General features: G+C 39.2%; 1 protein-coding gene and 1 pseudogene across 5 annotated transcripts in view; both read right to left on the bottom strand.

The window, feature by feature from the left end:
* The window catches only part of LOC134224947 (G protein-activated inward rectifier potassium channel 3-like), a 494,447-nt gene that overhangs the window by 365,331 nt on the left and 103,820 nt on the right, over positions 1-25,296 (bottom strand). The window lies entirely within an intron of this gene.
* Positions 10,228-12,140, bottom strand: LOC134219139 (serine/threonine-protein phosphatase 2B catalytic subunit 3-like; annotated as a pseudogene).

Raw genomic sequence — 25,296 nt, 5'->3', positions numbered from 1 at the left:
CGGAATTACAACGGAATGTTCCAGTAGTTCCAACGGGAATGTTTCAAGGATTTCTAGGCAATGTTCCAGGGATGTGAAAAATCGTCGAGGTTCGAAAAATCTGTCGAGGATTCCAAGCAAATCGTCGAGGGACTCGAATTAAACCTCTAGGGATTTGTAGGTGTCGCCCTGGTCGTCATCCTGTCCGGCCCGCAATAAATCCGGGTTCTTGCAATCTTCCTCATTCTTCCTGTCCGTACGTCCTCTCTTAACTTCTCTTCACAGGCACTCCCCTGTCTCACCGTTTTTTGTGTATTAGTCCCGTCTGCACTATGACGTTATAGCAAATAATAGATCTCTAGGATTCCGTAAAGAATCCTCAGCGATTCCGAAGGTAACTCCAGGGATGTTGAAGCAAATCATCGAATAATTTCCAAGTAATTCGTCGTAAATCGTCGGGAGTCGAACAAAATTTGAGGAATTCCGAAGCAAAACCGTCAGATATTCCGCAGAATTATCAAATGATTCCATGCAATTTGTCAAGAGATTTGAAGCAAATCGTCAGAGCGATTACGATCGTCGACGGATTCCGAAATAAATATTTGAAGAATTCTGAAGCAAATCGTGAAGTATTCTGAAACAAATCGTCAAGGAATTCGAAGCAAATCTCCAAAATTCCTAAACAAATCTTCGGAGGAAATGTGGAGAAAATCCCCAGATATGAAGAATATCCCTCACAGGTCTCAAGGATATGAGGAATCCAGTGTGATCTTCTGGATTCCTGTGAATATCTGAAGATTCTGAAAGGAATTCTTTAGATATCTTCAATGAGAATTTTCCATTCTAATGGGATTCCACCTGGATTCTGATGAGAATCCTTCTCGGAAGGTGAAAGGAATTGTGGAGATTATCATGCTGCTAGGCAAGCGGAAGTCTGCTGGAAACTGTCACTCCAGTCTATTATGGTTGACCATGTTCGACTGCTGGCGAAGTACCACGATTGCTTCGATTGATATTTGGTGGTTCTCCGTTATTGTTCATACGAAGCTCACTTTGATGCTTCAATCATTTAGATACTGCTTTTCATAATTAGCTCAAGTGCAATTTGAATCTTTCTCAGAAATGGGAAACAAGCTCATTTGTCTTCCACTATCTTATTATGATAGGTAAATATGGATACTCTTTTATCTTCAAATTTTCTGTAATTTATTAGGCTGTATGTGGAAAATTGATATCACTGCTAATCAGGGTTTGCAGAAATCGCATTGAATAGATAACGAACAACGATAAAAGAGAGGCAAAACTATTCTGAATCATAACAAGCCATGAAAACAAATTTATCGAACTTGTATACAATTGCAAAAACAGAATCGGATAGGCAGCCCAAAGATAAATGATTTTCTTTTGTTTTCGCTCCTTTCGTGTTTTACTGCACAGCTGTGTAGAACAAGTTGAAATGCATCATCAGGGCCAGTGCTCCCCACATTTGGAGCTTAAAAGAAATTTATCATGGGGTATAACATCCGAATAAGTCTTCTACATAGCACAGAAAAAGTTTCGCGGTATGCTATACGTAAAGACACAGAAATGATAAGTGAGAGACTTGCTCTTTCTCTTTAGGATTCAATCCCTGCTGCTAACATACTTTGCAAATCCTAGAGGGTGGGGGGTCTATTTTTTTCCTTGGGAGAGCTTAGTCTTCCTACAATTTTGATTGGCCAAATATTCGCAGTTCATTCGCAATATCCATGTTGATAGTTTATAGAAATTGAACATATATCAGATATCCAGCCATCTGCCCAAAGCCATAAAAAACGATATAAATGAGATTTATCATTCAAATCCCATGTGATACAAAACCTAGGAAAATTGATTACTAATCAATCAATGCTTTCGAACGAGTGTTTTAAGTTAAAGCACTTATTTAACCCTTTAGTATATGATGTGCAAGCGCCCCTGCGAAAGCGCCTATCTGATTACGTCATGATTGAAAATCAATCTTCTAAAAGTGCATTTCGCATAGACTTGGCCCAAAAAATTATAAAAATATTTATAAGCGTACAGATTGAAATAGTAGAACGAAGTTGAAAATGAACAAGCTGGTTACATTACTTTAGTAGAGTTAGTGTTGAAACAACAAATAAATGTTCATGTTTAGGAGATTGAATACTCGAAACATCATGATATGACCAACGAGTTAATATTATCTGAAGCATCTAATAGTAATTGACATTTGATCGTAACACATTCTATCGTTTTTGGTCAAAACTAAACCTTCTGATAGTAAACTTACACAAAAAGGATTTGCTAACACTGATTCTGAACTATAATCATTTTACTATTTTGGCAACTTTCATTTTAGATCAACCCTTCAAGCTGGTGTTCAGTTCTGAAGCTTTTGAATTCGATACTCAAGTTACCCATGGAAACTGTAAACTAGTGAGCTATTCTTGTACTTTGCCCAATACAGCTGTGCACGATCGACAATGGCGGTTTGAGAGTGTGGGAAAATCATTCGTTCTCTGTATTTTTCAATAATTCTGACGATTGTCAAAATTTCGTTCCTGAATGAGGAGAAGGGAAAAAAGGCCAGTTTACGAACGAATTTTCCTCCAGCATCACATATGTGTTTGTTCTTTGTGTAAGTGAGGTCGTTAGTGTTGATGTGTGTTGATGAAACACTGTTACTGAGTGTGTCTCACGGAGTAAGACTTATTGTGGTCACATTACCAGCTTCAGGCAAATCCTTAACCAACGAATAAACTATCCTAAATATCCAACATCGCGGTACTTATGAGCGTGTCACCAAGTTAGTGGCTTCTTTTAAGTACATAGCTACCTCCTCGACCTTTTCTTCGTCCTAGTTATGGTGAAGGATATGGCCTAGACTAGTAATCCCCTAGGTTAAATTATGTTTGCCTTAGACTGGATTCAAGGATCTCTCCCTTGATTGATTTCTGATAGTGTTCTAATGTGCGGTGTTCAATATTGTGGCTGTTGGGTATGCTTCCAACGGTCTACGTGCATCACAGCAATCTAGTGCACATCACAGTAGGCCACGCGCAATACAGAACACAGTTGACGGCGACAGTTCGTCTTTAGAGGTTTCGTAAAATCTCTCGATTCTGATATGTTGTGGGCACGAAATGTGAGTTGATCCGGAAAGGGCGCCTAACATAGTGGTCCTCACAAGTTCCAATACTCCACGGTTCCACGGGTCTTCCGATGACAGACGCCAGCTAAGGGTTGCGTACTTAGCTGGTAGTGCAGCCTGGGCCTGTCCTTCTGACATTAGCTAGAGTGAGAGGGCGCGTCCTGTGGGGTCTGTCTAGGATGTGGTGAGGTTCGATAGTGGGCTCATACTTCTATGAAAAGCTGAATGTGTCTCCAAGCAATTTCAGCCCTATCAACACATGTTCCGCATGAGCCACTGCAACTTATATGTGACCAGATTCAGTCCCAATCCACTTGCTGCAACCACTTTTATCTAACTGCCGCTCAAAGCGCACTAGCCTAGTGCTGGTGTTGGGTGGGACTTAAAAAAAATTGACCCGCCTGATCGAGCGTCTGTTCACCAAGGAGGTGCGGCTCCATCAGCGTTCGTTCTGGCATCCAGTGGCTGGGAAATGCTATTCCCGGAAGCTATACCCAAGATGGCAGCCCCATCCCGGTGGATAGGGAACCTGGGCCAACAACCTACTGTTCCCGAAACGTCATTGTTCGAGAACTGATAATGAACGAATACGGACCGATTTTACGGCAACGACTCTAGCGAAACAACGGACACGAATAGGCAAGGACGTTTAACCCTAGCCCAGCAGGAAATTGGCACAGCTTGCCAATTAAGCACGCCGCAAGCTTGAGATCCTGGGACTGAATGAAGTCCGTTGGCCAAACTTTGGAGACACAGAACGCCGTCGGGACAAGTTCTGCTATACTCTGTTTACGAGGTGAACACGCCCGCATCGCGGAGTTGGCTTCCTACTAAGGGCTCAGGCACACTCTGCGCGTATGAAGTGGGAACCTATAAGTGAAATCGAAGCTGCCGATCTGCAAGACAAAAAGAACTTCTATAGTCAACTCAATGCCGTCGTATCTATCAAGATCTGTTTGGACGACTTCAGCTCTTGAAGAGCTGTTTGCAGAATTTTGTGGTAATAACGACATGGTGATCGGGAGATCGCTCTTCCCACATCGACCTCTACAAGGTCACGTGGGTCTTTCGTGACGGCTTTACAGAAAATCAGATCGACCACATCTGCATCAAAAGTGAAACGGAGCCTTCTTGATGTACGGAAAAACGAATGCCGATGCGTCTGATCATCACCTCCTCATCGGCGAAATACGCCTGCGCATTGCGCGGATTCGTCGCCAGGAGGAGAGAGTTGGACGACGGTTCAACATACGCCGACTGGAAGATGCCACGGTGAAACGGTCCCTCATTGAAGAACTGGAGACGCGTGCTGCAGATATTCCGGAAGGTGGCAGCGTGGAAGATCAATGGATCGCCATCAAGAATGCCTTCATCGCCACCGGGAGAACAATCTGGGCGAACTGCGCACCCAGAGAAACAATGCATCACCGATGAGACTCGAGGAAGATAGAGAGCGAGAGAAGCCAAAGCCGCGATAGAGCGATCAAAACCAGAGGAGCCAAAGTCTTAGCCCGTGAATGATACTTTAAGGAAGTAAACGCCTCGTCGACGGACAAGCGAGCGTTGGCAGACTCTCTGGCCGACGAAGAGAGAGCTGCAGCAACCGGGGATCGCCTCCCTACGATATCTCACGACGCTTAAGCAGCGATGAATGCAACCATGTCCGTGAAAGACGCGAATGATCAGTTATTGACGACCAACTGACCAGTGCAAAGCTGGTTCGAGCACTTTGAATCTTTCAAGTGCTAGCCAGACCATCACCACCTTGGCATGATCTGCCTAGGATCCACGTATAACACGCGTCAATACCGAAGCTCCATCACCTAGAGATTCAAACAGCCATCCATAGTATGAAATCGAATAAAGCCCAAGGGGTCGATCGCATATCAGCCGAGATGTTCAAAGCTGACCTCATGACATCCGCTCAACTACTGCATCGTTTATTTCGTAATATCTGGGACACCGCAACTTTCCCGGTCGACTGGATGCAAGGTATTTTAGTGAAGGTGCTCAAAAGGTGACTCCGCGATAACTGGCGAGGCATTATGTTGTTGATACTGTTCTAAAAACATGGTGTGTATCAGTGGAAAACACTCAACGGCTGCAGGTGTTCATCAACATATGCCCTGGTATATAATTCGGGCCTGGTGGCTCACAACCGATCTCAAACAACGAGCTCCATCGTCGTTGTCACCAGAGGCCGATAGCAACAGAAATTCGGGATCGGGCATTTCGGGCTCCAAGCATTTCGATCAATGTGTAATACAAGAAAGCTTGAATTCACTTCATCAGCACTTTCTCATATGCCACAATGGTCAGAATGGAGCGGTGGGTGCAGTTGAGCTCCCAAACGTCAAATCAGAGACTTACCCACAAGCAATTAAGCGGCATTACGCGGGAAAACTGGATAGGGTTGCTTCCTAACATGATAAGTTTTTCACAGTGTGCCAACACCATGGTAGGTCCGCGAACAGTCTGAAACGTTATCGGATATCGTGGTTGTTAAAGCAACCATGGTCATAATTCGGGAGCCACTTATATCTGCCCAGAATATGGAGAAGCGACTGAAGTATGCTCAAAAATGTGTGGCTAAGCCACAGGAGTATTCATGGCCGAAAGAAAATTTAGCTTGTACGGGGTCGACGGGCTGGTTATGGTATGGCGCAAACCAATTACAGGATTTTACCAAAACAATTGCGACCGACTGTGAAGCATGGTTGTGATCATATTCAGGTTTGTCTAAACCAACGCTCTAGAACATCCTTCCAATCTTGCCAAAGGGTAGCTGCTGTACAATGCTCCCGATTCCTCCTCAATCTCCATACCTCAACCAAATTGAAAACTTTTCGGATCTTTGAACAAAATGTTCAAGATAACACGACACAGAGCTTAATCAAATTGAAGAAGGTTTTGACGGAAAAGTGACAGAATATCTCCTCGAAAACAACCCAAACACTGACCAAATTGATGGAAAGGCGTCTTCAGCACGTAATTGTACCAAAAATGGGCATACAAAGGGCCAATATAAAGTTTTGGACTCTTATTTACCACATTGGCCAGAATGCTCGGAATGGTGGGTGTAGTTTACCTCCACAAACATCAAATCAGAGACTAACGACAGGCAAGCTGGCGGCCATTATCGCTCGTGAAAACTGAATAAAGAGATGCGAGCAAACATTTATTCCAATACCTCTTTACCTTTATTTCCATCCGATAATCCACATCACAGCAAGCATGAGGTGATCAGCGAGGTTGCCTAATGCCCAGCGATCTTCTTTAGGTCTTTAGAGACATCCGTCACCGAGAATAGAACGTAGGTAACATTATCTACATTTAGAATAAATAACTGATTCACTGGATAACCGTTTCGATTAAATATGTCTCACCTAATGAGAGATCAGAAGTGATTAAACTTATATAAGAGAATGATATTGTAATCTTTGTTCACAAATCGTTACCAGAATTTATTTTTGTTTACTATTAATGATGGGTTCCCATTTCTCATGCCTATAGTTTCATTACCGTAATCTGGGGTCCAACTGAGAGTGACCAAAACTTTTATGAATTTCGCAACTACGACCAATCAATGGCATCGGATTCCAAGATACCTCATAGTTTTTCTTAACAAACTTCGACTCTATCAAAGCTGGTTAAGGACAAGCGTCCCGGAATCCAAAACTAGATATACTCGCGTTTTCAAAAGCACCACAACGGAAGCCATGCACAACTTTCATTTTCATAATTCTAAGCATACAGCGACACAGCAAAGCCTTTGAAAACGCGAGTGCATTTAGTTTTGGATTCCTTGGGAGGCTTGTCCTCAACTATGATAAACTTTTACGTCTGGTTATGAAAAACTCTTGACCAAACTATATCCTGCAAAGCTAACATGCCCTTTTTTTAAATAAAAAATATGTGTTAGTAGCTGCAGCTTAGTTCACTGAAGCTTATTACAAGTTCGATTTGGCGAAATCAGATTACATCGCTTTACATTTTTCAATAGAATATTGACGCTCGAGTCGTGCTCTCGGATCTGAAAGTTTTTTTCTGATTTTACAGTAATAATACAAAATTTTGAATGCTTTATTTATTTTCTACGATATCTAAATTTTCTGATTTCTCGAAGCAGTTCAGAAATATATTTCGGTTGAGCTGATGGGTAAGTTACCATTTTTGCATTCGTCTATCAAGAGGCCAACACGACGATGTACTTTTATGTCCAGAGAAGTCGAGAAAATTTCCAACGCGAAATTTTCAACGGAACGGAATCGAACCCAACGCCTCCAGCATGGTCTTGCGTTGTAGCGCCGTATCTTACCGCATGGCTAAGGAACAAAATAAGTGGCCATCCTACCTCCGGATGAAGGTACTTTCAATTGTAATTCGAGCGCGAGTATTGATTGCTTCAACTCGCTTGAACTGGATCAAACAACTCGGCGTTTATGTCAACTCGTCAACTGTCGAGAAAAAGTAAACTTATTTCAGATGTTTTTTTCTCTCTATTAAACCATGAACAAACATTGCTGTTTGTTTTGGGTCTTGCGTAGAAAACAAGAACTGAATAATTAGGCATCGAATGCGAAACTCAAAGGAAATTTTACTTATCGAGCCCATTAAGTAGGTAAAATGTAGACTAGTGTGTATGTGTGATGGATGGGTGCGTGCAAGTGATCGAGTGGAAGGAATTTGAAAACGAAATAAAACAAAACGAAGTTTGCTTTGTTTTAGAATAGAAGAACAAATTTTAACTTTTTCATGATTCTTAAGAAGAGTTTGATGACAGAGTTTCTTGTGAATCCTTATTCCATTGTTTGACTGTTTTGTTGCGGTTTTAGTTAATATTCCATTGATTTTTTTATGTCTTAGAGAAAGTAAAATTGATTTTCATTATTTACTTTTAGCTTAGTTCGGATTGCGGTTACATTATTACTTCTGTATTTTTGTCTGCTTCTCTGTAACGAAACAATGAGAAAGGGTTGCACTGCACTGGTTGTTAAATATTTTCTGGGATTTTGTTTGTTTTCTTGTTCACATTAAATTACTCTATAACAAGTGTTTTCTTCATCCTCGGAAAAGATCTATTTAAACATAAATATTCCGTTTTTTATTACTAATATAACAACAGGTGAATAAAAAAATTACAAATAATGATAAAACTTAGCGTAAAGAAATTCCAACCAGGATTTAAGTAAAAGTAGTTTTCATAGTTTAGCTGTTTGTGTTTTTTTTCTTTCGTTAAAGGTTTTAAATCGTCGATTTAGTTTTGATGAGAGAAAAGCGCACGCAAATATTGTTGTATTAACACGGGAAGGGAAGTTTTTTCACTTATTAATCCTCTATCTTTTGTTTTTGTTTTGCTTACACAATGATGTTTTTGTTTTTTCTTCTTGTCTTAATGAGCTATATTACTATTTCAATTAAGAGAATTGTTTTAAAATAATGAAAATGTTTCAGTTTTTCCGCTATTTGCTCTAGTTTTTCATAGTTTTTTGTTTTGTTGATGCACAATTTTTGTTTTTCTTGAATTCAATGCTTCAATATAAGATTCTTTTGTTTTGTTTCTTTTTTCCTCTTGTTGTGTTTTCAATGATCGTAATAGATTTAATAATACAATAATTACTCCTCTTTGTTATATTTCTTTTAAATTTAAATTCTCGCCTTTCATCTGACTCTAGGTTTCGCTCCTGTTTCTATTAACTTCTCTGCTTCAGTTTCATAATCAGTTAAATTAATTTACTTAATCATTAATCAATTATACACTTATGACTTAACTTGTTTTACTGTTTTTTTTCTTCTTGTTATCTTCTGCCCGCTTTGACGCTACTCATTCTCTCGTATTATACTGTGTTCTTTTTATCTACCGATTTTTTCTTTCTCAATCGCCTTTGTTTCACTGTTAAATATATATTTTACCTTACTTGATTAGTGTTAAGTTGTTCCAATCTTATTTTTTTTGTTCTTGTTGTAAGTCGTCTGATAATGAAGGAAGGAGGATGGAACGGTTTAGTGTACAAAATGTTTGCATTCGGGGTCGTACTGGACATTTTGTGAATAAATTTGTGTCGTTTGTCACATGATTGGAAATAAAAGGTAAATCAATAATCAATCATTTATATCAAAAACGAGTGTTGGGTTAGTTACAATGCATACGATCTTCGACTTTTTCTGGCATTCCTCGAATTTCTTCAGGATTTATGTTTAATCCGGAGACGGTAAGGATTATGTTTACGAGTTGTTTAATTGTCAAGGAGCAAGAAGTTAATGCAGGTGGGGATAATAATTCAAGCCATGATGAATAATTATTTTCAGACAGAATATTAGTTAAGCAGAATTTTGGAAACCGGACAGAGTATTTGTTTAGCTATAGTGAGACCTTATTCTTCAATATGAGACCTTTGGCTTGAACGATGCTCATCGTCACCAAATGTCACCGACGCACTGTTTGTTTTAAATGTTTTTTGCTATTGAGTTATGTGCGTTATGCGATTCATTGCCATGTTCAATCAAATAAATTCATGGGTTAACATTTTTGACAAATGTGATTATTTGGGCAACAAAAATGCTTCTATTCTGCGCTCGTTTATTCTGTAACACAAGCCACATCGTATTATCGCACATCGTCGCGGGCTGCTCAACAATCCTATTTCCATTGATTTTGTTTGTTTTGCTTTTGTTCGTTTGGTTTAGCTAGAAACATCAACAATAATTCGATTAATAATATTCTTTTCCTTCTTCTGTAACTTGAACCATTTTCACCGAAAAACGTTTGCCTCTGGCTGTCTTGTGATCATCAATCGTGAAGGAAGTGTTCATATCTATTTGGTTTTTGAAATGCGAAAATATGTGATGAAGGAGGGCGTGGGTGCAGGAAAGTAGGGCAATTCGTCAAAACCGAAAACAGTGCGCGAAAGCCTCCTTCGACCGCCTAAAATGTCAATATTTTTGCTTGATCACAAAGGTCCACTCGTGATTTGGGCTGCTGTGTAGATGAGGGCTCTGATTTGACCCTAGAGAGGGAACGAAGCCTGATTTTAAGTCTGGTTTTTGTAGTTTCGATTTGCTCTGTTCAAGATATTGATGGGCTCACTTAGTAGTTTTTAATTTCCTTCACATAATTTATTATAATAGTTGTTTTTTTCTTGTGACTTTTTTTTCCTTTTAGTAGCTTCAATTATAATATTATTTTATATGCATATACGCGCGTGTCTCTGTGTGTGTGAACTCTGGGCGATGTATTTATGTTTTTTTATTTGTGTGGATGTGGGTGTAGCTATGCTGTTTCGCGCTGAACTGGATTTAGCTGTGTTTTGCTTTCACACTGTTCCGATAGGACGACTAAGCTGATTATTTGGGTGCCGTTAACGATATGGACTTTTCGTCGCTGGGCGTCGGTGTCGTGTCCCGCCTCGGTGGCATCTGCTCGTTGATCGCGTCCAGTCCCTTGGCTTCGGCGAACGATGTGATCTTGTGGTTGGGTGAGAAGCCTGCAGGGCGTTGTGAAGGGACCGTTTGCCGCCGGAGAGAGCGCCTAATGGCAGGGCACCGGTTGGCGTGAGTCCTTTCAGTTGGAGCACTGACTCAGACTCCTCCTCAGTACGGAGAAACGAGCCATCTTGCCAATGGCGCGGATCTTATTTCGATGACCTCCTTGCGGGCGTTCGCTTCCTCTAGGGTGTCGTCGCCCTCGCAAATAAGCTCATCATCCGAGCAAATGTTAAGACGTTAACCAGCATTTCGGTGACTTTCTCGCCGACGAATGGCAGCGACCAGGTGAAGACGTCCATGAAGTTTGGAAGCCAGTACGGATGCGGTGAACAGTTGAACTGCCGGTATCTCGACATTGTTTTCGTACTTCAACACGGCCGCCTTGTTGTTGTAGACATCCAGATAGTTTGGAGCGGAGAAGATTGTGATTAGCGAGGGAAACCGGTCGTCGAGCTTTGCGGTACATACGGTAGCCAGCGTCCTGCGCTTCGTGCGCCCGAATGATCGATAGGAGCTTGTTGTTCTGCAGGAAATCACAGCACGCCTTGTAGCTGTAGAAGTACGAACATCCACGCACTGTATTGTGCGAATAAAAGTCCGAATTCTTCTCGTTTCCGAAGTCTTCAGCGGGTCAGACCACAGCAGATCACATCGGTCCGAATGCCGGTGGTTCTTTGAATCTGTCTAACTTTCGGATGTCATCTAGTTCCTGAATCTCCGGCGAGAGACCACCGTGACACAGAGGAATTGCTGATTCATTAGTGCCGCCAGGGCAAGCAGTCAACGCATCCATGCACGCATCGTAGACTCGTTCTGAGTACTTAATCTTACACTCTTGCTTAAAGGAAGTATTCCGTTAGATGCCGACACTCGTGATTGCCTGCAGTAGAAACAGTGTGGTAGGATAGCACAGCTTCAGCGCCCGATACAGCAGTACGCACTCTATACTAAAGTAGCCACGGTCGACGTAATCGCCTAAAAGAGATACTTTAGACGCGGCGGCTCGATCTGAACAGCTTCATCAGATCGTAGAACTGTCCGTGGATGTCGCACACCGTGACCGGGGCTTCTGATCAACATCGTGCTCTCCGCCTTCAGGATGGCGGCACCTCCTGGATGATCCTCAGGGCGGCATTCTCCTCGATTCGACCTTCCAGGATAAAGTGCTGCTTCAGGACGTCCGGCGGGCTTGCTGGTATGTGAGTCGAACACCTCGGAGATCGTGAGTTTGTGTTTCGAAACAGGAATGTCGATGACCCGGTCGTTGCCACCGGTTCCGAGCCGGCCGACTGCTGCCGTGGTGTTGCATTGGTTGATTGTTGTTGACTTGCCGTTTGCGAAGACATCTTAATCTGTGTTTTTGTGTGTGTATATGTGTTATACAATTACTACTCCGATTCGATATTTATATAATAATATTAGATTCACGATTTACTGTGTGAGTGCTAAGGTATGCGTGTATGTTTGTGAGTGAGAGAGACGACTAAACAATAGTTAAGTAGTGTTTCTGTTTGTTTGTTTATGGTTTAAGTTATTAAGCTCGACTAAAATTGTTCGCCTTTTCTTTCAATGTTTCGACCAGTCGAAAGCTACACGATTAGTTGTCGCTGTCTGCCCGCAGCCAGGAAGAAGGCGCTTCTCGCCGCTCACACCACCTACGTGCACTTGCTGAACTGATTTCAGCTTCTCCACTACCACTACTACGCCTTGACGTACGTACACCTGCTACTGGGACCGGGTTGATTGGTAGCTTTAGCTCGTACGGGAACGTCGACAGTCCTCAGTATGGCGTCGCGGCCATCAATCTAGGAGAGGTCCCTGGGCTTTGGGGTTGTCCAAGCTCGCTCTTGGTTTGTGTAGTGTTTTCAGTCAATCCGCTTGCTGCCCTTCGTTAAAGTCAGTCTGAAAGAAAGATTGTAGGAGATAAGGAACTCATTACTATCCTGCGTTTTTATTGATTTAGAAATGAAATAGGTTTGAGAAAAACGGTAGAGTAAATGCAGAGCTGAATTATCGGTATCAAAGGTGTATGAAATTGACGTCTAACTAATCTAAATTAAATAATTCTTTAGAATTCTTTTTCGCAGAACAATGAACAATTGACTACCTTAAAGGTGGCATAATTTCCTACCTAACATACGAGCACATAAATCGCTAAAGAATGTTTTAGTTTGTTGAAATAAATACACAAATGCATTTTATTGTAAGCATAGGCGCGTGTTCTTCATCCGAGGACTCGGCGGCGGTGGTGGCGGCTCATGGTTCCGAGTTAATGTTAATCAGATTGTTCACACTGCTCGCTTGTAATATACCACGTGTAGCGAAGGCACCGCCGCGCGCCTCAATGGGCACTGACTGACACATGCCGAGGTAAATGCGAGCGTGCATTAACTGCATGACACAGATACCTCACTGCAGCATAAAATCTATGTCTGTCACCCAGAATCACGCTGGTATCACGATAGCACGATGATTTCACCCTGCCCTGCGACCGTTGTATTGTGAAACAGAACATAATTTGTTGTTTTGAAATGTCAAATGCCGTTTGACATATGAAATAAAACAAACATTTGCAAGCTGACTGAGTAAAATTCGTTTTCTGAAATTCGGATGATATTTTTCACAACATTGGCAAAATAATTATTCGTAAGCCCATTATTTGCTAATTACGTTCTGAAGATGTCTACCATTGATTTTGCCAGTTCTTGGGTTATTTCCGGAAAGATCTACGTCACTTTTTGATATTCAATGGTTTGAGTTCTGTATCGTGTGATTTCGAACATTTTGTGCAAGGATCCCATGGGTTTTAATTGGAATGAGGTCTGGGATTGGGATGGACTCTTTGATTTGCCATTAGTCAGCATCTACTTTTTAGATGGGAAGAATGTTTTGCACGTTGTTTTGGACAAATTCAAAATTGGACCTGTAGTATTTGGAGAGGAAGGAAGATAGGAGAGGAGGATCTCGAAGGTAAAATTGAGTAGAAATAACGGTAGTCAGCGCAGAATAAGTGTTTAAAACCGAGTTCCTCGAATAAACCTGTTACAGGATCTAACCCAATTGAAGGTGCTAGCTGTATCCTTCAAATATCAATGAATTAAACGATCAGTGCCGTTTGCACTGAAACCACCCCAAACCATAGAATAGAGTGATTAGCGCCCGCATAAATAATTTCCTGCGGAATATTTGCAAGAACTGCATATTTCCTAAAATACCTATACGAAGAATTGAAAACTATGACGTTTTACAGTTTATGATTTCTATAAATTTTAGTTTTGGAGTTTTGTTTTGGAAAGCGGTAGAATCAGTTTTAAACAAGCTGTCAAATAGATACAACGGTGGAAATAAAAGATGTGTTTCTTGTCACTGTACGCGTACAGCGTGATACGAAAATCATTGTGCGGAAATCATATGTCTGTCGATAGTATTAAGCGATTTAATCACATTGTTCGATCGTGTACGTCCGTCGGTCCGTATGGGAAACAACGAGATAAGCACAGATGAATTTTTCGGAACGGATCCCCCTATTTGGGTTAACCGCGGTTCAAGGTGCTGAATTCTTTCGCTCCTGTTGGTCGGAATAATCTAGGTCAGGGTTTCAAGAGGGACATAGAAACTCATTCTACGATACACACCCCTCTACTCATGCGTGAGAGAAAATCAAGACTCTGTATTACATGGGTTCAACGCATTGACATCAAGAAACATCATCTGGAAGGCGAAGGGTAGGACCACTTTGCACGCCTTCCTTGCACCACATAATCGTTTACTTATTCAAAAATGTCACCGATTATCAAACTGATAAAGCCCAAACAAGCAAACAAACAAACATTATCGATAGCTGCTGTAGTGTCTCGGATGGTACCGTATCGATGAACTCGAAAAAAACAGCCCAACAACATGATGTTGAAGGATTCTAATTAGGACTGAAACCCAGGTGAATGCTTCCGTAGATTCGTATACGTTTGCCTGTGACGCAGACTAGGTATCAGCGCTCAAACCGAAGGCAATCGAAAAATAAACTTTCCACTAAATACAGTTGAAAACTTACTGTGGCTGATTTCAAAAATTTTCCACCGTTAAATCAAGGCGATTGTTCGGCGCGATTTACAAATGGGAGGTTAAACTATTTGGAACTTATCTATTTATTGCGACATGGTTCGTAGATTGATTAGTTATTGAAATCCAACCTTTGGAATCCTTCTGATAGACTCTTAATTTGTAGGTACTTTAGAATTTGTGCATCCGGGTTTGTTGTTGCTAATCAGTGATTGACTAGAACGCGAAACTGTACAGAGAACCAAGTGAATGGAACTTGGGATACGAACGAAGTTAGACGGCTAACATCACTCGTAGAATTTTTGTACAACATGTTTTCGAATCTCCATCTAGACAGCATGCACTTAGCTGTAATGGAATGATTAACAAGAATTCCTTGATTTTCGCTGAAATGGTTCAACATTCTTTTATCTGATTCATCATATTTGATAAGATTATCAACCAGCATAACTGCTGTTACGCATCCCTTTAGCAACAAAAAGTCTAGTTCATTAGAAGCATGGAATGTGGTTGCTGTGAAATAGAAGAATATACTGAAAATGTAGGAAGACCGAAGCTGGTTGGTCGAATATTGCTTTCGGAATGTCTGTACTCATTCTGATTAGTCTTTTAAAAAAACGGGTTGCGCTGTTTTAAATATGCAAGCCTTGAGTACATACACAGATACAAAAAGTTGTTGAAATTTACGAAAAGTAATGCCAAAATGTCAAAAAGAGCGTAAATTTAAACAGTATATCGCCTTATATTATTTCTATAGCATCATTTAACTATTTGTACGATTTCGTGACATAAACCATAGAAATTTCATACATTTAGGGCGAACTTGTTGGAAAAGCTCCATTTACGCTCAGAATAGTGTAATTTTCCGCATCCTGATTTTTTATTTTCGAGATGGTCAAAATGTGTGTGTCTGTGTGTGGGCATCCTCATCCCTCACGCAGGGGTGTTGATCAAGTACTACGAATAATTTGATCATATCTCATGCTCCGTAATGGTGCCCTTTTGTTATGAACACTAGTGTGTAAAAGGAATCACCGCTGAAGCAACAAGAGTGTCTTCAGAGAGTGTGGGGATGAGGATGCACTAGCTATCCATAACAGGTACAGCAAAACATCACAAGGACGCCCTTATTCGTGACTTATCAGGAGTAGAAGGTCGAGAAGAGCCACGTTGCAATCAGAGCGTGAACCGGATACCTGGGACTCCCACAATATCCGCGGCAATAGTAGCAAACGATGCCCTGTACGTATTTAGTTTTCAATATACAAGAGGATAAAACATCAAATTAAAAATATAATTAACCCTCTAATTCCCAAGACGATATTAGAGGGTACCGTATTTATTTATTAAGTTTTCAAAACCATAATTCATGAATCATTTTGATTTTGTTCAATATATAGACTTAGATGCGTGATTTAAAGTTATTTAAAGCTAAATTGAGAATCCAAGTTAAAAAAATGGAAAATTAGTGTGGTGTTTAAATTCCAATCGCTTTGAGAGTAAAATATTGTTTAGAATTCATCCAACTCAAATGTAATGGAGATCTATATGGTTATACATGATACTTTCTTAGGTCTCGAATTTATTACAAGAAAATTTAAAATTACCCTGACTTTCAAAAAGACGGAAATTCGGAAATTATAAGCATATTCAAAAATATGTCCGAGGATAAAAATTATTAAAAAAAAGTGGTTTGAGTAAATACAAACATTTGGGTCTTAGAGGGTTAATGGAAACAACTGGAACTTGCTCACCAAATTCTTGGGTCCGTTTTATACTTCAGCTTCTTTGGATCGTCAGTCATGAATTCAAATTTCTGTCACGACATCACATTTGTTGGCTTGAGAAAGCGTCCTTCACTACCTCCTCGATAAATAAACAGCGAGAGTTGAAGCCAGCGATTTATTGAGTTGAGTCAAGAATTTTGATGGAGAACTCATCACTTCACACAAACTTCATTAACACAATAATAATCACTAAATTTTACAAAGGATCATTACAATTAGTATTCCATCCATCAATTTTGAAGAATTTTTCATTTAGTTTTTAATGAGAATCGGAAATACGACAGATGAAAATCGAATACACCGTTCGCGTACCTTTTCTCACAAAACAATTTGATATATAGGAAAATTGTTTAAAGAATCTTAATGAAGAAAACTAGCATCGAAATTGATTTCAATTTCTATATAGGAACAACTGATCTGTTAATGTATAGATTTGCAGAATTGCTCATGGAATTCATCACCGGTTTGTAAAAAAAGAATCTTTGTGTTCAGGCGCTGTAAATAGTATTTAATTAGTCAAGAGTTAATTGAGCGTTTTAGAATTTCAATGCTTTTCAATAGATATTATGATAAGTGTTGCTTCCTGTATAGTAAAATATGTAGCAAAGACAGTAGTCCTAAGCTAACGGAGAAATAAACAAATCAAATCACTTTGAGTTTCTGGCCACCGCTTTTAAATTGGTAAAAATGGAAGAAAAAAACAGAAATCGAATGACTCAACCGTGTCTCCGCTCGTCCATGAAATCCACAGCGTCTACACTATCAAGTGGTGGTACAAAATGCGAGAAAAAGATACACAAATGTAGGAATTTTAGGAGAAATAAACTCACCGCCTATCAACCGGTATAACTGTCTTCAAAAACTTTCACTTAAAAATATATAACTTAATAACTTTTTAGAAATATTATAGCAATACGCAATTGAAACGGTTACTGATTCGACATTCCGAGTGGATTTGGAATCCCTGGAATTCCTTTTGAACTCCTCGGAATTATCGGAATCCGCGTTTCAAAATCGTGGAAGGACCACATTCCATGGCAAAGATGCCAATATGTTATGTGCTTAGATGCAATAGCCATACGCTATCAATTTGAGTCGTTGTAGCAATCATCGACTGGTAAACAAACACATTTCGTTACTGTGGGCCACAACAGATAGCACGTGCTTGATAAAAAGAATATGGATGAGTGTGGCCGCAATTGCCTTAGGTGGTTGAACCGCATTTATCACATTTACCACTAAGATAGCTTAATGAGGTGGTAAAATGTTTGAGAATTTTTTAAAGAAGCTCAAGATAGATAATATAGAAGGGGCTTTAGCCCCTCCTATGCATCGGGGCTAGTTACGCCAATGAAATTAGCCTTTGCAATAACGATCAATTTACCGAATGTTGACGTGTTTAATAAACGTGCGTTTAATATGCGTGCGTTTGATTTACACGACATTTTATTAACACATCCTTCAAGTGACAAGTCATTTTGACTGGATTGGATTATGGAAGCTTCGCCAAACGACATGACCAAACCAAAGACGTTGTTATTCACAGACACACGGCGATAATCCAGCATTTGAGTGTGGTAATGGCCGTCGCAATTTAAGTCACGTTCTGGTAGGGTCATCAGTCTACGACCCATAGAATTGAAGATATCTAAAAAATATTTTCCGTTATACCGCAATATTTTTTTACTCTGTGAATCAATATGGTCGAAGCTATTGGTAAAAAATCAAGTTATATATGGCTCTGATGGGGCCCTCCTTAGCCGTGCGGTAAGACGCGCGGCTAAAAGCAAGACCATGCTGAGGGTGGCTGGGTTCGATTCCCGGTGCCGGTCTATGCAATTTTCGAATTGGAAATTGTCTCGACTTCCCTGGGCATAAATGTATCATCGTGTTAGCCTCATGATATACGAATGCAAAAATGGTAACTTGGCTTAGAAACCTCGCAGTTAATAACTGTGGAAGTGCTTAATGAACACTAAGCTGCGAGGCGGCTCTGTCCCAGTGTGGGATGTAATGCCAATAAGAAGAAGAAGAAGAAGAAGAAGATGGCTCTGATTTCACTCGAATAAAAAAAAATTTCATTTTGGACTACCTTTTCATTCCCTTGTCATGAACAGACTCAAGATTATATATGGTGGGATTCTTCTAAAAGTTCTCTACGTGTTCAAAGTATTTTTAAATTTTTTATTAGTTTGAGTGAATTTATTTAACGGCAATGGTAGGCAAGGTTCGTAAAATCAATCTCAAATCTCAATCATCGTAAACTTTTACAATTTTTAGGGAAAGAATCGCACTTGACTTTTCCATGCATATCTGCATCGTTTCACTAATTTTCCAACAAATCATTTGGCACCAAAAAACCGTGTAAAATCAATCGCTGCGTTTTGAGATTTTGAGTTTATTCCCAACACTGATACCAGGGCCATGAAGTTCGATTCTTGATAGAGAAATGCTGGATGTTCTAACGTCCACCGTCAATTGGTCCAGTCGTCCTCAGAGGCAGTCGTAAAAAGTCGAAAAAGTTTGAATTGTGAATTAACAAAAAGAAATTCCAACCGGAGTTTATTCCTTGAAGCTTTCTAGTCGTCACTTATTAGATCATTTATTTTCACCCACTATTTCTGTTTTGTGGTGTTAGAAAAAAAACAGAAGGCAATTTTTTTTTCGTTTGTGGTAGATAAAACCAGAGGAAATAAAAAGAAAATAAGAAATTTGGATTTAAAGACATGACATTTGACGTTAACTAATTGAAAGATTATCTTGTGCAGTGTGTACTTTTAGGTGTAAAATTTCTTTCAAAAATTTTATTAAAGCAACAAACAAGAATCGTGTGAAGAATCAAACCTGCTCTGCTAATTAGGAAGTTCGAAAATCTTTTAAAGAAAATTCGAATGAAAGAGTAACTGCTAATAAGAGGTTTAAAATTACGATAGTTATTATTAATAGTTGAAACACTGATACTAAGGAAAAAACAAAAAAACACACACAAATAAACCTTTCTAAACTTTACACTCTAGTTAAACAATTATAAAAGCAAGACAAAAACAAAATAAAGGTAAAACTTGTTAAACAATGATTCTAATTCATCTCTAGCTGTGAATTCATCATTTTATCATTGAAAATGACGTTACGAAAATGGCTTATTTTGAACCCACTCATAGTAGAAAAAACTTATCTATTTTCCTCTAGTATAAATTAAACGTTCCAAACCGTAATCTTTGCTGCAGCTTTGTGAAAGCAAGTTACACAACCTGCGTCAAACTAAACACAGCATAAATAGAACAGCAACATGTTGTTAAACTAAATTGTTAATCCACTAATCCAAAGTAGTAGAACCTGTGTAAAAACAACACTGACAAACAATAACCAATCGCTAGTATAATCATGGCTTACTGTAAACAAAAGAGAAGTGAAAATTTACGTTTCCGATCAGAAAGCGCTTTTGTTCACACTGTGCAAAATCTTTGTACTTTTACCAATTGAAACTAAAAGCAAATATTAACGTAAAAAAATCCCTTTGTGAGAACCACTCGATAACAACAAATAATAAACAAACAAAGCAAGGGAGCGAGCACGTGTTACGACAAATCTTTAACCAGCAGTCAAGATATAAAACAGTACAGTTATATAAATGAAAAGGAATGCAAAGACTTATCGCAATGCAAGCTATCAATGTTTCTGAAACAGAATTACAAAAACACACTCTCATTCAAACAGCTTGTACAACGTGGAAAGAATTTTGAAAACAAACAATGACAGTTCGTATGAATTCCCTTTGCTTGAACTTGGTCAAAGCAACCATGGGACGCAAAAAAAAGCATACCCAAATGAATCGCAGATAGTAAACCAAGTAATTGTTATCGAATATATCGAATATAAAGCACTAGAAAACAATCGAAATAATAAACAAAACCTGCACCTCTTCAAACTATGACGAAGCAAATTGAGCAACATGCAAATATTCCGGATGAATAACACTTTTCGGTACAGTAGTTTGATCCTTCCAACTGCAAAATGGAGTAATGCAAAACACAATGGATTATATCACACCCACTATCATCACACAAAGCAAAAACGTTGAGCAGCTTGCACCAATACTTCACAGATACGACGAGATCACCCACGCGATTCGTGGCACACCCTAATTGCACTTTAACGCCTTCGACTTTGTAATCTATCTATCCCTCTCTTTCACTATTATAGTTCCACACTAACCAGTACTCTATAATACCTCTTTACCAGCACCTTAGTCATAATGCTAAACTATTTCGGCACCGACACACACGTCAGAACGTTTACGCTCACACGCACACATACACACATGTTGCTCTTTCTATTGTTTCCGATCAGTTTCCCTATACCGTGCAGCGTGCTTTCTTTGTTATTAGTGTCTGACCCTTTTTCCTCTCGTCCATAATTTCCCACGTCCTTCTTCTCAGCTTTACTATTTTACCCACTTTCTACTTCCCATCTCTTTCTCACACAAACACATGTTGAATTCTTCTATTCGTCGCCATAATGAATATATATATATGTATATGTATAGGAGTGTATAGGGATAAAAAGAAGAAAAAAGAACGATTTTTGCATTATTTTTTGTCAGAACGAAAACATTCACAGCGGCTGATCCGTAGCCCGTTTGGGATATTCATTTACCCATCACCTTACCCAATTACCCACAATTGTAAGGATTGTATTCTACTGAAACGACTTTCCTTGATCCACAATTAGCAAATATGTACCTTTTATTTTTTCGAATTGTTTCATTTTTATTTGTGAGTGAACAATTAAAAAACTACATGAAGAAAACAATTCATGACGGTGATGAAGAAAAACAAGCACCGGAATACTATCAGTTCTTCAAGCAAAAAAAACACCGAACATACACACAGACTCACATAGTTGGAAACCGTGCAAAATAGCAACAGTGATGGAAACATAACTCCCACACACACACAGACACTTACAGACGACCGACAGACATACACACATGGAAGGACGAGTTGAAAAAAGTCAGCAAAAAAAGAAGATGAAAAACCATGGAAATTATTATACATTATATGAATGAATTTTTGATAATCTAATTATATGTATTTTTGAATTGTATTTTATCGTGGAGTAAAAAATAATATGTACCTATGATTAAAAACAGAAAAATAAAAAAAATCTACTAAAACATTGGGGTTGGCGTTTGGTTTTGGAAAGAAAAAAATCTTAAATTCCTTTTCAAAAAATCTTTATTTCCTCTTGGTTATCACATTGATGTTAAAAAAACTCCGAATTATTCAAATAGACAACCAAAATAAAGATTTGATTTTTTCCAAGTTTTCTTAACACCAGTGTGATAACTAAGAGGAAATAAAGATAATTGCTTCTTTTTCGTGAATATGGATTAAAAAATCCTGGGAGCTCAAAAACATCCATAAGACTTCTATGGTTGACTGTTACACTAGCCGTTCGATAACCGCAACATGTTTACGTTGCAAAACTGTTACAACTATCGAATTGAAGCTGTGTAGAACAAGTAGAAATGCATCATCAGAGCCAGTGCTCCCCACATTTGGAGCTTTCTAAAAGAAATGTATCATGGGGTATAACATCCCGAATCAGTTCACTATCATGACAGCTTGCGAAAAAAGTTTCTCGCGGTATGCTACATATGTATACAGAGATGATAAATGAGAGACTTGCTCTTTCTCTTTAGGATTCAATCCCTGCTTGCAGTTATCGGACGTCTACTGTATTTATGCTCATTTCATAACATGCCCATCTTTCAATTACATGCCAATCTTTCAATTTTGAGAGGACATGGCGAGAGAGTCTTCGGACTTCGAGAGCAGAAAAATAGACCATCAAAGTAATAAAATTGGCAAATTTTTTTCGGAGTAATTTTGAAAAGTTATCAGGGTCTACGGTTCGCTCAATACGCTTGGAGAAATGTCAAAAAAGAAAAAGTAGAATCACGAAAAAATTCCACAGCTAGATATGCCAAGCAACCAAAAGTTCGGATAACAGTTCATTTCTGGCTTAATCAGCTTCAAGAGAGATCCTGAATAGAATTCTATTCAGCTCACTTTTCAAGTAGCTAACCGAACTATCAAGTTCACATTAGGTTATTTTCAAGCTTCTAAAGTGGACTTCACAAAAAGTTCGGTGAGAGTCCTGTATAACATGCTATTCAGCTAGACAATGAACTTGAAGTGTACTTTACAAATAAAAATAAAAACCAGAAGGCGATGGTACTGTAAGAATTATTATCAATTTTTTTTCAATTATTGTTCGCTAGAACGTAGATGCTGTTCTTATTTAGGATGCAAGACTCCACGTGACGATGGGCCTACCACAAGTATTGAACTCCAGTCCTCCTCTTATAATCCGGGATGCGTACCACTGCTCCATACGACCGACATGTAAAGTGGAAAAATTTTACTTCTCGAGTTGATTTCATATATGACACTTGTATCAAAGTTCACCATAAGTTCAATTAGGATAAAATGTGAACTAGAAAGTTCGTATAATGTCAAGGAGGAATTAAATGTGAACTTCATGAGCATGAGCATGAGTATGAGCATGAGCATGATGACCGTGCATTTCGTAGTTGCTACTCCGTGATCGACCAGAACAATCGCAATTGCACAGGGAACAAATGGATGGAAGCAAGGGATTTACTCTCCAACCTCAATGTGCACAGTCCGAGGGCTATAGTATTTTTGGATAGTCGATAACGGCGCTGGCCACGTCCTCACGGTCATCGGGAATGGGAAGGAATTTATGATGCAGTCACTCGCCCACTGCAAGCCGAGAACACCTCTGCACTCGCCACGAGTTCCTGCGGAATTTTATTGGAATCTTGGGGTTGATTTTATGGCAGAGGTTCGTCTTGGTTAACAGGTTGCCAATGTGATAGTTATGAAAGGGTGGTGTAGTATTCTAATTAGATGCCGAAACGAACTTTTTCGCTCATTTCGAATTCTAACAGTTTCCTGCTAGAACTAATCATGTTGTAGGTATGTATACGGATAGAAGATGGAAACGGTATGAAAGCCCATTTCCAGTTCTAGCGATTGCTAGAACATGAGAAATATATGAAAAGATACAAAGTAGGAGGAATGGAACAGGCCTGGGATTGAACCCATGACCTCCTGCGTATGAGGCAGAAGCGGTAGCCATATGACCACCAAGCCCGTTATTTGTCAAGGAGGAATTAAATGTGAACTTTATGTCACAAAAAGTTCATATACCAAACTGATTCTGAACTTTAAAGTTTATAAAAAAGTTCATGTGGACCTGATTGGCGGCTTTGAACAGTTTGACGTTTCACTTTGTTTTGTTTTTGTAGCAGTGTGCCTATGCTCAAGTTCGTACTTTTTGTACTTGTGAAGTGAAAATTGTTTTTTATGAACTTTTTACTGACAACAAGTTAAGTTTGTGCTATCGTGGAACTTGATATTAGTAGTTCGGAACAAGTTCCAAAGTAGCGTGGTGTGAACTTTCTAGTTCAGAATAATATTGATTTTTCAAGCTGATTAGAAGTTCAATTAGTACTTGAACCGAACTTCTTGTTAGAAACAATAATTTAAGTATCATCAGTTCAGTGCGTGTTGGCTCTTGTTTCGGACAGCAGAAATTTTGTGTTTTGCATTGCGCGACCGGTAATAAAGTTAATTAGTTCAGTGCGTGTTGGCTCTTGGTTCAGCGTCAGAATTTTTGAGCAGAGGTACGGTTTTGATAAACTGTAAATTTATTTAAATACGCACGCACACACACAAAAGCACACACACATTCACTACACATATAAACCCACATACACACTCATATACACACATACATATATACACACATAAACAAACTGATATACGTCATACATAAATACGCACACGATTTTTATTATATATTAGGTATCTATATTTTGGAAGCGTTTGGTACAGGAGGTCCACGCTTTCTTCCTTTCACCTCGATTCCAAGCTATTAAGTGACTTTAGGTATTCCTGAAGTCGCTCAATTTCTAGGAGTCATCTCTGCGGTACATACTGCGTAGTTGGCCTGGCCACATGAAAAGAAAAATGACGGAATTCAGAAACCGCCATTTTCCAGGATGCTTTCAAGTATTGGCTACGCAAGTATGAGATTAGATTAGATTAGATTAGAAACAATAATTTAAGTAGCATGGCGTGAACTTTAAAATTCAGATGAAGAGGAATAAGCAACTTTTTTTTAACTTTCAAGTTCATTAATAGTATTAATTGAGCGTTAAGTTCGGTTCATGAACAATGAATCGCCTGCTTTGAGCGTGCTTACAGCGGCACACTAGGAGTTAACTTTCTGAAATCTTTATGGCGAAAGGCATCTAAGGTTCGATTTCTGAAAATTAAGCAAATTAATCGAAAAAATATTTGGTAGGCGTAGTAGCGGACAACATCCGTCATAACCGGTACCAAATAGTGTTTCATGAAAAGATCCTAATTTTGAGAAAACCCGCGTTAGATGACTTTCGCCATACAATTTTCTGGCGGTTAACTCTTGCTGGCTATTTTGCGCATATACTATAGCGCCTGGATGTGACAGCGGCGGGTAGAAAATCAGCCACTGCCAATAATTCATTGAGCTATATTCGAACTAAATGTGAACTTCTCAGTTCCATCCTCAAGTCTAATCTGAACTTTTGGTTGCTTGGGATGGGATGCAATTCTCTAAATAATTTTAAAATTTAAAAATGATATGTATTTGAAAATAATTTGGAGCACCGGGTTAGACTTTTGATTATCTACATTGTAAAGCCTAGATCATTTAGAAATGGGGCACTTCATTTTAGAGATAGTGGCGTTTCTAGTG

This window comes from Armigeres subalbatus, chromosome 3 (assembly GCF_024139115.2).
Source record: "Armigeres subalbatus isolate Guangzhou_Male chromosome 3, GZ_Asu_2, whole genome shotgun sequence".
NCBI lineage: Eukaryota > Metazoa > Arthropoda > Insecta > Diptera > Culicidae > Armigeres > Armigeres subalbatus.
Note: the sequence above shows the minus strand (reverse complement) of the source record. Positions and strands in the feature narration are given on the sequence as shown.